Source organism: Odocoileus virginianus, chromosome 24 (assembly GCF_023699985.2).
Source record: "Odocoileus virginianus isolate 20LAN1187 ecotype Illinois chromosome 24, Ovbor_1.2, whole genome shotgun sequence".
In the NCBI taxonomy this organism is placed as follows: domain Eukaryota; kingdom Metazoa; phylum Chordata; class Mammalia; order Artiodactyla; family Cervidae; genus Odocoileus; species Odocoileus virginianus.
In genome coordinates, this window is record NC_069697.1 from 3,468,870 (window position 1) to 3,482,173 (window position 13,304).

A 13,304-nucleotide genomic window follows, 5' to 3' on the forward strand; every position below is an offset into this window, starting at 1 on the left:
ATCGTTAAGTCTCCCCAGTAGTGGTATTAATAATCTTTTTATGCCCCCATATGCTTCTATTTTAGTATCTTAGAATCATGCATAAGAAAAACATAACACATTTTTAAATGATGTCTATTCAAAATTAATTTCAAGGCTTTGCTGCTCATAAATGCTTATCTTCAGCTTTCCAGAAAACTCAGTTGATCAGAAGCTTGTGTGTCCTACATGAATCAGGTGGCCAAGATTTTCCTACCTGGATATAGTAATTCTCATACAGATGTTCATGAAATTAAAACCGGGGATATTCAAAGCAAGGCCAAGTATAATAGGCTGGTGGGACTTTTTCAGGAGCTTGGGCTTAATTCCTGGACTTAAAGACTAGGTAACTGAAGAGATTATGTAAGTATCAAGCAGCACTGAACACAATGCAAAACATTTAAAAAGGGGAAGTAATTGCCCATCTAGTCCTCAGAGTGAGTAAAATTGTATGAAAAAGGATTTTGTACATTTTCCCCTCAGCGTGCTCCTGCAGAGGGAGGACAAGCTGGGGAAATGGCCAGGTGTGTTTATGAGACTGCTTAAAGGATACATTACACAGAAGATAAACTAGAGAAACTGTACAGCCGTGTTTGCCCATATACAATCAAATGCTCTGCACAATTGATGTGTCCAATAAAATCATGAGATGCTACAAAGACTGTACAAAAAAGCAGAATGAGGGCATTTTGCTTGGAAGATGTCCAGGATATGGAATGATTTATCACATTGTCTAAACTCTGAAATCAGAGATGTCTGAGGGAGGGAAGAAAAAAAAGCACAGAGAAGAAAAATATAAAATTATCACTGATAGCAAGTCATGGGGAAGCCAAAGTTCTAGCCCAGAAGAGAGGGTTGCAACTTTTATCCATTGAGTTCTCCTATTTCAGGGTGCTCAGTGCACAGTGACCATTGGAAAAGTCTACTGAGGCCAGTTATTGTGAAAATAATCCCCTTAATTTAGTAAGTTAAACTCCATTCTCTAAAATGTGTGACTAACGTGGCACCTAATAAATGCCTGTGGATTGAGGAGTACCTGGTTCTTTTTAGGATTCTTTGCCATAATATAGAAAATGAAGATTATTTAGATCTCATGAGGCATCACTGCTTTTGCAAGTCCATATTACATACATACAGATATAACTGAAGAGAAGATGAAATGTATGGTTATGCCTAATGCAAAGTTTCACTGAAATGTCTTACTTTTTCTAACCAATGCAATATTAAGTTTTATTTCTTTCTGGCCATGCTGCATTGCACACAGAATCTTAGTTCCGTGATCAGGGACTGAATCCCTGAGCCCCCTGCAATGGAAGAGTGGATTCTTAACCACTGGACTGCCAGGGAAGTGCTGACCAATGCAGGCTTTTTTATTTTCTGCTTCAGCTGCCAAAGAAATGATCTTAAATGACTTTATTGATCCTGGTGGTAGCTGTCATTTTGTCACTAAGTTGAGTCTGACTCTTTTAACCCCATGGACTGAAGACCACCTGGCTCCTCTGCAGGATTTCCCAGGCAAGAGTATGAGAGTGGGTTGCCCTTTCCTTCTCTTGGGGATCTTCCCGACACAGGGGTTGAACCCACACCTCCTGTATTGCAGGTGGATTCTTTACTGCTGAGGCACCAGGGAAGCCCTATTGATGCTACTTGTTCTTTTTGGGTAAATTTTCTTGAGGATTGAAATATCCTAAGGTCTTCTCTTTGATTGTTCTATATTCTTTTTCACATGCCTTCTTCTATCTTTTGCCCCCTTTTTAATTTGTTTCTTTATGCAAATACTTATTGAGTGTTTCCTATGTCCAGACACTGCTCTAGAACATGAGCACATGGTGGAGAGAATGCTGCTCTGTTGGAACTCACAACTGATCAGTTAAAACAGACACCCCCTACAATTGCCTTGGGGCCAAGGTGGGAGAGACTGAAAACAAGAACAGAAAGTTCTTCCACTCACTGTCTCATAGGGCCTCCACTTCCTACTCCTCTGATCAAAAAGAAAGTGCTTCTTTAGAAACTGCTTCTTTCTCAAACTGATATGCACTTTCAGGCTTCAGGCCATCTTTGATTGAGGCTTGGAGAAAAAGAAAACAGAAAATGTACAGTTGTTGCTGGTCAAAATCTTGGCTTTCTCTGCCCACTGAAGCTGAATAAAAAATACAGAGACAGAGTTTGGAGGTAATAGAAAGGTGACTTTAATTCTCAGCAGCTGGAGAGGGGAACACAGTAGGCTCATGCCTCAGGAACAGTGCCCCCACCTCAGTGGGGCACTATAAGTCTAAAGGCTTATAGAAGATGAGGACTCACAGTTTGGAATCAGTGATCAGGAACAAAGGTGTTAGGATCTTGATTTCTTCCTCTTGCATTGTTTCAGAGACAGTCATAGGCTGTCTCAGTAACTCAGTAAAGGAGTCTGGCAGTTCAGTGCCTTGAAGTCTTCTTTCTGACTTGTAAAAAAAGAAGACCAATGAGGGGAAGAATGTTTTAAGGGCAAGCCCCTATACAAGGATGTATTTAGTGCAGAGTCAAAGGAAGATAGCATAGCTCCTGCAGAGTTAGGGGGCAGAAAAGCAAACTTGCTTACAGACATGCAGAGTTAGGAGAAGTTAAAGTTTAAAAAAAAAAACCAGAATATTCAGGCCTGCTCACTATTCTCTTTATGTTCTTTGTTCTCAGGAAAGGGAAAGGAAAAACAAACAAAAAAACCTCACTCCTTTTATTTTCCTTTTCATTGCAACACCAAGAGGACACCAGTACTCTGAGCCCCCAGTCCACCTGTTAGCATTAACTTGGCACAGTCTGCAGCAAAGAACTTCATGCATCTTGTCCAAGAGATTAGTTGCATTCAGTGGGGAAGTCAGGATAGCAAAACTCCTATATAACCTGGCTGGTCTCCCCACCTCCTTGGAGCAGTTCTCTCAGGATTACTTACGAAGCTACCTCCCAGGCTTAAATCCTTAAAAAATTCTGCCAAATAAAACATACCTGTTAATTTTTAGGTTGCATGTATTTTTTTAGGTGAGAATAGCAAAACAGAATATGGATGAAAATTTAGAAGAAATTTTGGGAGGGTCAACAAGTGTGGGTGTAGAGACACAAAAATATCAGTAACACAGCAACTAACATACTAGTCATTACAGTATTTCAGGGATTGCTCTGATGAAATAGTTAAAATTATTTAAAAATTAAAATGAAGTAACTCATCTTGGTTCAAGCATCCAAAATGGAACCTGGTGGCCATTGTGGGTGTAGTTTGACACACATTCCTGAATCACTGAGAGTTTGAGTATTCTCTGAACTGTATCAAACTCAAGGACACAATCAAAAACAAAAGTCTGCTAGCAACTTCTAGCTGCAACTTGTTTCAAAGTTCCTCGCTGCTTTGCAACTATGTAATCATTCCAGACCACAATCAATTCTTGCTTAACAAACACTCTTCTTGTCAGCTCAAATCCTAATTCTTGACAATCAATTTATGTAACCTTGTGGGGTTTTTTTCCTTTATAAGCCTTGCTGTTATACAGTCCAGGGGAACACAATTCAAGCAATTCTTGAATCTGTCTCCTGGGCTACAGTCCCAACAAACCCCCAAATAATGCCTCTTTATTTCAATCAGGTCACTGTTTCTGAAACATTGGTTAACAGTTCTAAACACTTTATATCTATTGTTTCATTAAGCCCACAAGACGAGGAAAGGATTAACAGAGAAGTTAAGAAATGACCAAAAATCATATAGTATGAAAGTGTTGTTGTTTTTAGTCCACAAAGCAGCAGGCATAGAATTAGCTGCAAAAATAGGACAAAGCACACAAGTTTGGAAACAGGCTTTGAAGAACTGCAGAAAATACCTGAATAAGGAATACAATAATACCCTAAGGAATACAGTCAGGCAAGGAAGCCCTCTTAGATTCACTGAGAGTTCTGTCCTGTCATTCCAATTTTCCGCTACAAAATCAGTAACTGAGTAAAGAATACTCAACAAAGATAAAAGGAAATCTTAAATGAAGACCTACCTGAGGTAACTATTGTTTTGCTCTTTAGGAGCTGATTCTTCTTTGTAGAAATTTCATTTCTCCATCTCTCTCTCTGATTACCTTTTACTCACATTTTAAGTAATCATCATTTCACAGAAAATTTCATCGGTTCAGTTCAGTTCAGTCGCTCAGTTGTGTCCAACTCTTTGTGACCTCATGGACTGCCGCATGCCAACCCCCTGTCTATCACCAACCCCCAAAGCCTACTCAAACTCATGTCCATCACGTCGGTGACGCCATCCAACCAACTCATCCTCTGTCATCCCTTCTCCTCCTGCCTTCAATCTTTCCCAGGATGAGGGTCTTTTCCAATAAGTTAGTTCTCTGCATCAGGTGACCAAAGTATTGGAGTTTCAGCTTCAGCATCAGTCCTTCCAATGAATAACAATATATCCAGTACTTACTTATTTTTATTGACAACTTGCCCCAACTGTTTGATATTTTTAGTAGTTTGGAAAAAAATTATAGGGAAGGGAATTAGTTTATTTAGATATAAAGCCATTTGTATCTTACTTGTCAATATTTAGGTTCCTCAACTATCTATTCACCATTGTCAAGAACAGTTGGAAGTTGAAGACATGCTCCATATATAAAAATATATAAATTATGCTACTTTTATGATTAAGTGTATTTTCACTTTTAATTATTGCCAATACTTATTCAGCATTATCTATAAAAAGATTTCTGATGCAAAAAGAATGCTAGTCATGGAAAAGATACAGGCCCTTGGTTATAACATTTTGTTGATCTACAGAATCAGTGAGGACTCAGGAAAAAAAAGTCTCCAGTAGTAGAAACTTGCACATCAATTATTGCTGGGTGGCAGTACATTTTGCTGAGAACAAACAGCATCTGTAGAAAATCAAATAAGACAAGGCAACAACTCGAGAATTGCCATTTGAGTTTTCATCCATTTCCTAATGTCATGTTTTTCAAATTGCATCATGTTCTCATTCCTGCTGTATGTTGCTACTTTGGAAATAGAAACCAAAAATTAAACTACATGTTGAAAATTAAACTACATCTTTTCTCAGTTGAGAAAAGATGTTATCATTATCCTCATGGTAAGCATGACTATCAATGCATTTGATCTTGTGAAGAGCCAGGCGCTAAAGAACAGTATTTTCAGGAGCACTAATGGGTCCTCACTACTCCCATAGAGGAAAGCATCCTCACCCATATTCTGTAGTCTTGACATTGTCTATAAACTTCATAAATGTCTAAGCAAATGACTTTGCAGAAACAATTTGGAGAAAGATGAAAACCAAAAACTCAATGTATCAAATTCTGGGCTTGCCTTGTACGTGTGTACTCAGCCACTGGGTTGTATCGCGTTGCAATCCTATGGACCGTAGCCCCCCAGGCTCCTCTGTCCGTGGAATTTTCCAGGCAAGAATACTGGAGTGGGCTGCCATTTCCTTCTCCAGGGGATCTTCCTGACTAGAGCTATAATAATCAAGAGGGCATAGCTTTGGTGTAAGGTAAACATATGCAGAAGTATAATATACATCTTCAAAATTCTTCAGCCATCAAACCAACACAATCTCCATAGACTGTGTTTCAGTATCTTATAAGGTAAACATTTTTGAGCTTTATTATTTTCCCTTTATTGTTAAACATCCATTTTGCCACAACGTGCATTGTCCTCTGACTTGTTCTACAGACTAAGCATAATATATTGTTAGGTTTCTATGGATTTCTTATTCTAAAAGAGTCTTTAACTTCAAGACCTTGTCCTGTTGTAACCTAACTTTTGTCAACTACAAATTGCCACTAGCCATGGACACTTGCCACCTACCTCTACAAGGATTAAACCAGTGCTGCTGAGGCTGCTGACCTTCAACACCCTCTAAACGGAGCTCAGGGTGGATGGAGAACAGGAATTTAGGCACTCTGTGCCCAGGGAACAACTGGCAGGACAGGTCTTCAGAGAGTTAGGTGTTTTTAGGAGATGATTTTATGAGCCCAATTCTTGTATGGCTTCTTATCTAGAAAAACACTAAAATCCTTCATGGTGACAACTATTACTCATGACTACCAAACTTCATGAAACTAATAGAAACCTGCTGGAAAAATATGTTCTCAATTGTATTTACTACCCCCTCACCAGAACCACATGTATACTGACCGCCCCCCCTGACGCTCTGCAGCAGTTTCAGAGCTATCTGAGCTGCTGTCTCCAGCGCTGCAGTCCTCATTTTGTCCCCAATAAAACTTAACCTGCCACTCTCACATTGTGCATTTTTTTTTAAGTTGACACTTTGAAGCTGTAATTGTTTTACAGTCTGCATAATATTATCTTAGTGTTCCAGGTGAAGTACATTAAAGGCTATCCAATCATATTTTATACTCAGGAGCAAGTGTGGACAGAACTTTCAATGTATCCAGTAAGCCTGAGCAAAGAGCTATTATAACCGGTCTCTCAAATTTTCCCTGTGGCTAAGGCAATCAAAGAGAGGAATTCAGTCTAGAGGAGGAAAAGCAGTCATTAATTTCTTCTTTGAGATTCTTTTAAGCTATGCACAAAATCTCATGTTACAATCCTGGAAATGCCTGACTGAGATCTAAGATGAAATCAGCTCTGCTTGGGGCCTTATAGAGAGCTCCCTGGTTAAAAGGTGCCCCTGCCACTAACAAAGTGGCTCTGATGGTAAAGAATCTGCCTGCAATGCAGGAGACCCGGGTTTGATCCCTGGGTCAGGAAAATCCCCTGGAGGAGGAAATGGCAACCCACCCCAGTATTCTTGCCTGGGAAATCCCATGGACAGAGGAGCCTGGTGGGCTACAGTCCTTGGGGTCACAAAAGAGTTGGACATGACTGAGCAACAGAGGACTGCCTCCAGCAAAGACAAAAGGCAATGCTATTCAGTCAGTCTTCACAGACTAGGGCTCTACACTCGAATTTGAGACTAAAGCCTTATCATATTCTAGCCTTAGCTTTGGGGACCTTGTGGGATAAGGCGAAAGGTCAAAGGTGCTATGACATCCCTGTATCTTTAGGTCAATTACTGTTTGCTTCTCGTCTCACTGACTCCCAGCGTTAATAATCTGGCTTCTGTATTTTCATGTCTTCTTTACTCACATACTGCACAAGGGCAGATGGTGGCCTCATTTTCCAAGAAATATCCTCCTATGTTAACAAACCTGACATGATCTCCTAGCACTATCTTAATACCTACAATATATTATTGCCTTGGGAAACTGAAGTAGTGTTTGAAAGGGCAGGCAGTGAAGTGAAGCGAAGTGAGTCTCTCAGTCATGTCTGACTCTTTGCGACCCTATTCATGGACTGTACATAGACTATACATGGACTGCATAGTCCATGGAATTCTCCAGGCCAGAATCCTGGAGTGGGTAGCCATTCTCCTCTCCACGGCATCTTCCCAACCCAGGGATGAAACCCAGGTCTCCTACATTGCAGGCAGATTCTCTACCAGCCGAACCATCAGGGAATCCCAAGAGGCAGCGGAGCTATTTGCAGCTTGTCTTTGTTACCACAGACAAAGCATCCAGAACTAAGCCAGAGGCGAAGCGTCCGGAACACAGATTTTGTAGAAAAATTCAATAAAACAGCAGCATAAGACTGAGAAAATATTGTTTCAGCAATAGACTTCTTCACTAACTAATAAAGTTGTCTCTGGCCTTTCTGTGATTCCTGGTAAAACCAACAGATATTGAAAAGTACATTACTCCTAGCTCATCGACCCTGCTTTTCTCATCTGTGCTTGTTTTTCAACCAGGAATCATCTCATTTATCCATTCAGCATACAGTTATTGAGGTCTAAGCATGATTTTTAGCCTCTGGAAATTTCTGAAGGTGTTCACAATTGTTTTAGAGACTAATGGACAGAAAGACCTGCTCTAGTGTGAAAATAGATACAGAATGGTGGGCTGAAGAGAAAAGACACTTAACCTAGAGAAGCCGAATTACAGACGCAACAACCTATTGCATTCAATAGTGCAAATTCATATGCTGGAACACAGAACAAGTCTTTTCAAGAGTCTTTGTTCAATCCTATATTTTGAGAAACTCTGGTAATATATTCGAGAAACCCAATTTTTGTGGACTCCAGGTTTTGGAAGGTGGTGATAGGACTTCAAGAACTCTCATAGTTACCTTTTTTGAAATTGGGAATACAATAAAACCTACATGAAAACTTCAAGTTCTGAACTTGCAAAGATGCAAACATGTGTTCACATGTCCAGCCAGTTAGTTCACACGTCTGTCATATATCATCATGTGCATGCATCCCCTACAAATAGTGGTGCTTTTGTGTACCTTACTGTACAGAACTGTATAGAGTAGAGTAGTATCTTTATTTCAAGCCTAGATATCTGGAAGCAAGCTTAAAACCAACAATGATATAACTGGTACTGTGAAGCAGCACCAAGCTGATAATGATGGAGACAAAAGTGAAAATAATTGAGACAGTGGGGCAAGAAGAAGAGAAAAGATGGTAGACATCACTCATTCTAATAAAATGAGTTGTTTAACCATCAGCACAATTCTAAGGAACAAGGACAAGATCATGGAACAGATGAAGTCAGCTGTGCTGAAGATGTTGACAATAAATAATATTGAAGAAGCCTAGAAGAATGATGGAGGAGATGGAGAAATATTTCAGTGTGTGGATGCAGGATCAGCATCAGTGTCCGGCTTAGCTGATTCAAGAGAAAGCTAAAAGCCTTTATGAAGACACGAAGAAGAAAAACAGCAAGGAATCGAGGATATATCTTTGAAGGCCAGCCATGGCTGGTTTCATCAGTTCAAAGGTAGAGCCAACTTTCACAACATAAAAGTCAGTGGTGAGGCAATGAATACAGATACAGTAGCTGCCTGGAATTTCCTGAATTGCTTTGAAAAATTGTTGATAAAGGACATATTGACACGAGTAGGTCTTTAATGTAGATGAGACAGGATTGTATTGGAAGAGGATGCCAGATGGAAGTTAGGTCAGTATGGAGGAGAAGTTGATGTTGGCCTATAAAGCAGCAAAGGATCGGCTAACTTTGTTGTTTGGTAACAATGCTTCCAGGGGTAGAAAGCTGAAGCCTCTGTTAGTTTATCATTCAAAGAACCCAGAGCCCTTAGAAACATGCCCAAGCATTGTCTTCCTGTTGTATAGAAGAGTAAACCCAAAACCTGTGTTACACAGACCATTTTCAGGATTTTCTTCCCCTCCACTTTATCCCAGAAGTAGAGAAATATTTCTTGGAGAAAGATGTCTCATTCAACATTCTTTTGATGTTTGACAGTGCTCTGGGCTACCCCGATTTATGACTTTCATCTGCCACAGAATACTATGTGCCACAGAATACTGTGTCACTCATCCAACCTTATGGGCCAGCAAGCTACAACAACTCTCAAGAAATATTATTTCTGTTACACTTTTGTCAGGCAGTAAAGGCAAGTGATGAATCAGGAGTAATGTTGTGACAATTTGGGAAGAACTAAAACTCCTACAAACTCATAAAAAAAAATTTGATTTTCCTTGGCATTGGGTTACAGTCATCATTATGAGCGGGATTTGGAAGGACCTTTGCCCACAGTTTATTCATGATTTTGGTGGACTTGAGAAGGTGGGTGAGGAGTCCAAAGGGGTCTTCAGCAACTTGGTGATCCTCAGTAAGGTGCTGGAGCTGGATCTGCAGGAGGATGACTTCACTGAACTCCTTGCTGATTAATGAAGTACAAGGAGCTGATTAATGAAGACCTGATGGAGTTGCAGATTCAGAGAAAGGACCGAGAGTCCAAAAGAGTCAAGTTCTTCAACCGGAGAACTGGAGAGCTTCATGACACAGGAAATGGCAAGGGGTTTTCTTTATAAGGAGGCACCGTTAGTTTTTGAGTGAAAGTGAAGTCGCTCAGTCCTGTCGGACTCTTTGCGACCCCGTGGGCCCACCAGACTCCTCCCTCCATGGAATTCTCCAGGCAAGAATACTGGAGTGGGTTGCCATTTCCTTCTCCAGCGGATCTTCCCGACCCAGGGATCGAACCTAGTTCTCCCACATTGCAGGCAGACGCTTTAACCTCTGAGCCAGACCCAAACACAGAACAGGACAGGAAGGTCCCGGCAGCTGTTCAGAATGCCCCCCAGGGCTACCGTGTCATCTACGAGGAGAGAAACAGAGCTGCTACCCAGGCATCTCTGAATCCTTTTTTCCAGAGGGTAGGTAGAATTGAACCCAGCGAGGACCAGAGCCCGCGCCGTCAGCGCCCGGCGTGAGTGACCTGCAGCCTGCCCTGCTCCTGTTGCTGACGGTCCTGCAGCTCCGCCGTCTCCCGCTGCCTCTCCCTCCTGCACCCAGCGGCGCTTCCTGCCTGTTCTACCGAGGCCAGCCCCCGGGTGCCAGCCGTTGTACATTTTGAAGGCACTGCACTGTACTTTTCAACATACTGCACTGTAAGATTAAAACTCTTTATTTTTTGTGGGTTTTTTAAAAATGTATCATTTGTGTGAAAACTATTAAAACCTGTTACAGACACTGCTATGCAGCCAGTTATGTTAGCGGGGGACCTGGGCTAACCTTGCTGGACTTACAGATCTGCTCTCAGGCGGGGACTCATTCATGTATAGAATACTTTCTGTATTCTCACACGGTGGTTTGCAGCGACCGTCTCAACTACCTAATACTAAGCACTGGGGGAAATTAGAAAACTCACGGAACTCTGAGTCCTAAGGAATAAATAATTTCAAGAATGAGAACAATTAAAAAGAAGCTATGAATTTCTTCTGTTTTACAGACATTTGTATTTAAAAGAATTTAAATTTTATTCTGAGAAATAAAATGTATACAACATAATGGAACGTTTGCTCTAGAGTGTTTACATCTAATTGCTCAGATTATTATTAATTACCTAGAAACAACTTATAGACATGAAAAAAATGCTTTTGAATGCAATACCTTAATTATATCAAAAAACCTCTTCCTTCATGACTAAATCATTATATATTCAGAGGAATAGCATTGTTAATATTCTTTCCATGAAGCATGAAAGTCTACTAGAAATGCAACATATTTATAAAAATCACTAAATTTTCTGATAAATTAGTTGTTAATAAGCATTCCCTAATGTTTATTCTACTTTACTCAAAGGCTATAAAATTTTAAAAAAATATTTTAAAGTGGCAAGTTCCATACAAATTTCTACTTTCAAAGCCTTGACCTTTAATTTCAAAATTATTTACATATTTTAAAATTACACAATAGAGAATTTGGTTTTGAACTATCTATTTTCTCAACTAATCTCTCTTCTACATGACAAGTATACTTTAGTATCCTACTGAATTGGCTTCCCAGGTGGCACTAGTCGTAAAGAACCTTCCTGCCAACTCAGCATAAGACACACTCGTTTGATCGCTGGGCTGGGAAGATCCCCTAGAGAAGATAATGGCAATCTACTCCAGTATTCTTGCCTGGAGAATCCCATGGACAGAGGAGCCTGGTGGCCTACATTTCACAGGGTTGCAGAGTCGGACACGACTGAAGCAACTTAGCACACACAGCACATCCTACTGAATAATATTCACAAATCACCCACTGAAATCATGCTTCTTACTCTTCTCATCAAAAGTACAAACATCTCCCATTCTCTAAAGATCCACGTCCCATTTTCTAAAACGTGTTTTCAAGATTTTTGAGATTTGAACCCAAACCCCTTTAAGTTTTGTCTCTTATGAGTATTCACCAAACACTCTACTCTCTACTCTTTGGAAAAATAGAACATTATATTATTCCCCAAGTATACTACATATATATTTTTTTCTCCCATGCTCTTGACTCTGTCTGTTCTGAAGTATCCTCTTTGTCAATAGTGCTTGTTCTCAGTCACTAAATCGAGTATGACTCTGTGACCCCATGGACTATAGCCTGCTAGGCTCTTCTGTCCATGGGATTTACCAGACAAGAGGACTGGAGTGCACTGCCATTTCCTTCTTTGCTAGTTCCTGTCTATTAAAATTGTACCCATTTTTTAAACCTAAAAAAAAGTTTTTACTTTTTAATGGTTGCATATGTATCTTCAGGCAGAAATCATTTTATACAATACTCTTTTTATATGCCTGTTTTAATACATGGTTTAACATTCTAGGTAGTTTGTAATTCAATGAAAGAAGGAAGTGTTTCTTCCAAACATAGGAATACAATTAATTGCTGAATGTTCAGCTACAACTTAGCAGGTCAGTTAAGAGTATGTTCTGGAATGAAACTAAAGGGGTCTGTATTCTGATTCCATCACTTCCTAGCTGTTTCTTTGACAAGTTATTTTTCTGTGCTCCAATTGTGCACCTTAAAATGGGCTTCATATCAATCAATGCCTCATAGGGGTGTTGTAGAAATTATAATTAATGAATACAATTAGCAGGCTTAGTACAATGTCAGTACATTTTCAACAATGAATAAAACCAATAAATGATTGAATGGAAGATAAAATACTTCTAAATAAGTTCTGGGGATGTTTCACTTTTAGGGATATAAGGGACCTTTGTTTAAATTATTTACTCTGTATTCATTATCATTATCATAACTTAACTAAGAATCAGTTTAAAAGTTTCCTTTGCAAACGCTTTCATTATAGTTACTTGATCTATGAATTTTGAGCTCATTTCAATAGACTGAATGAATTGTTGCTCTAAAGTAAGTTCTGTAAATGGTCCTGCATCAATGGTTTGCATGCTTTCCACCACCAGTTTATTTCCCACTCCAATCACCAGCTCTAACAAAATATTATTTTATCATGCAGGAGTGCACATTTGTGGAATCCCTGCCAGTAAACTGCAATGATAATCCTTTGGATTCTTCAAAAACCTGTGGATATTAGGCTTTTCCCAACTGATGAGATAATTCTCTTAATGTGAGGCAGTTATATAGAGGTTAACAAGAAAAATTGTAAGCATACACACACAGAGAAAAAGAAAAATGACAAAAAAAAAAAAAAAAAAGAAAAAAGGAAATGACAACCGACTCAAGTATTCTTGCCTGGAAAATTCCATGGACAGAGGAGTCTGGTTATAGTCTATGGAGTCACACACAACTAGGCGTGCATGCATGCACTCACACACAAAAAAACTCATGAAACACTGACAATTCCAGTACAAATTAATAACATGAAACTTGGAGTAAGATACTAAATACCTCTCAAATTAAGTATAAATTGCTTACTCTAAAAAATGCCTTTGCTTTCTTCATCTTACTCATTTCTCAAATGATGTAGTGAATTAATTCACTTCCAAGTCTTCTTTTTTTAATGGTGCATTT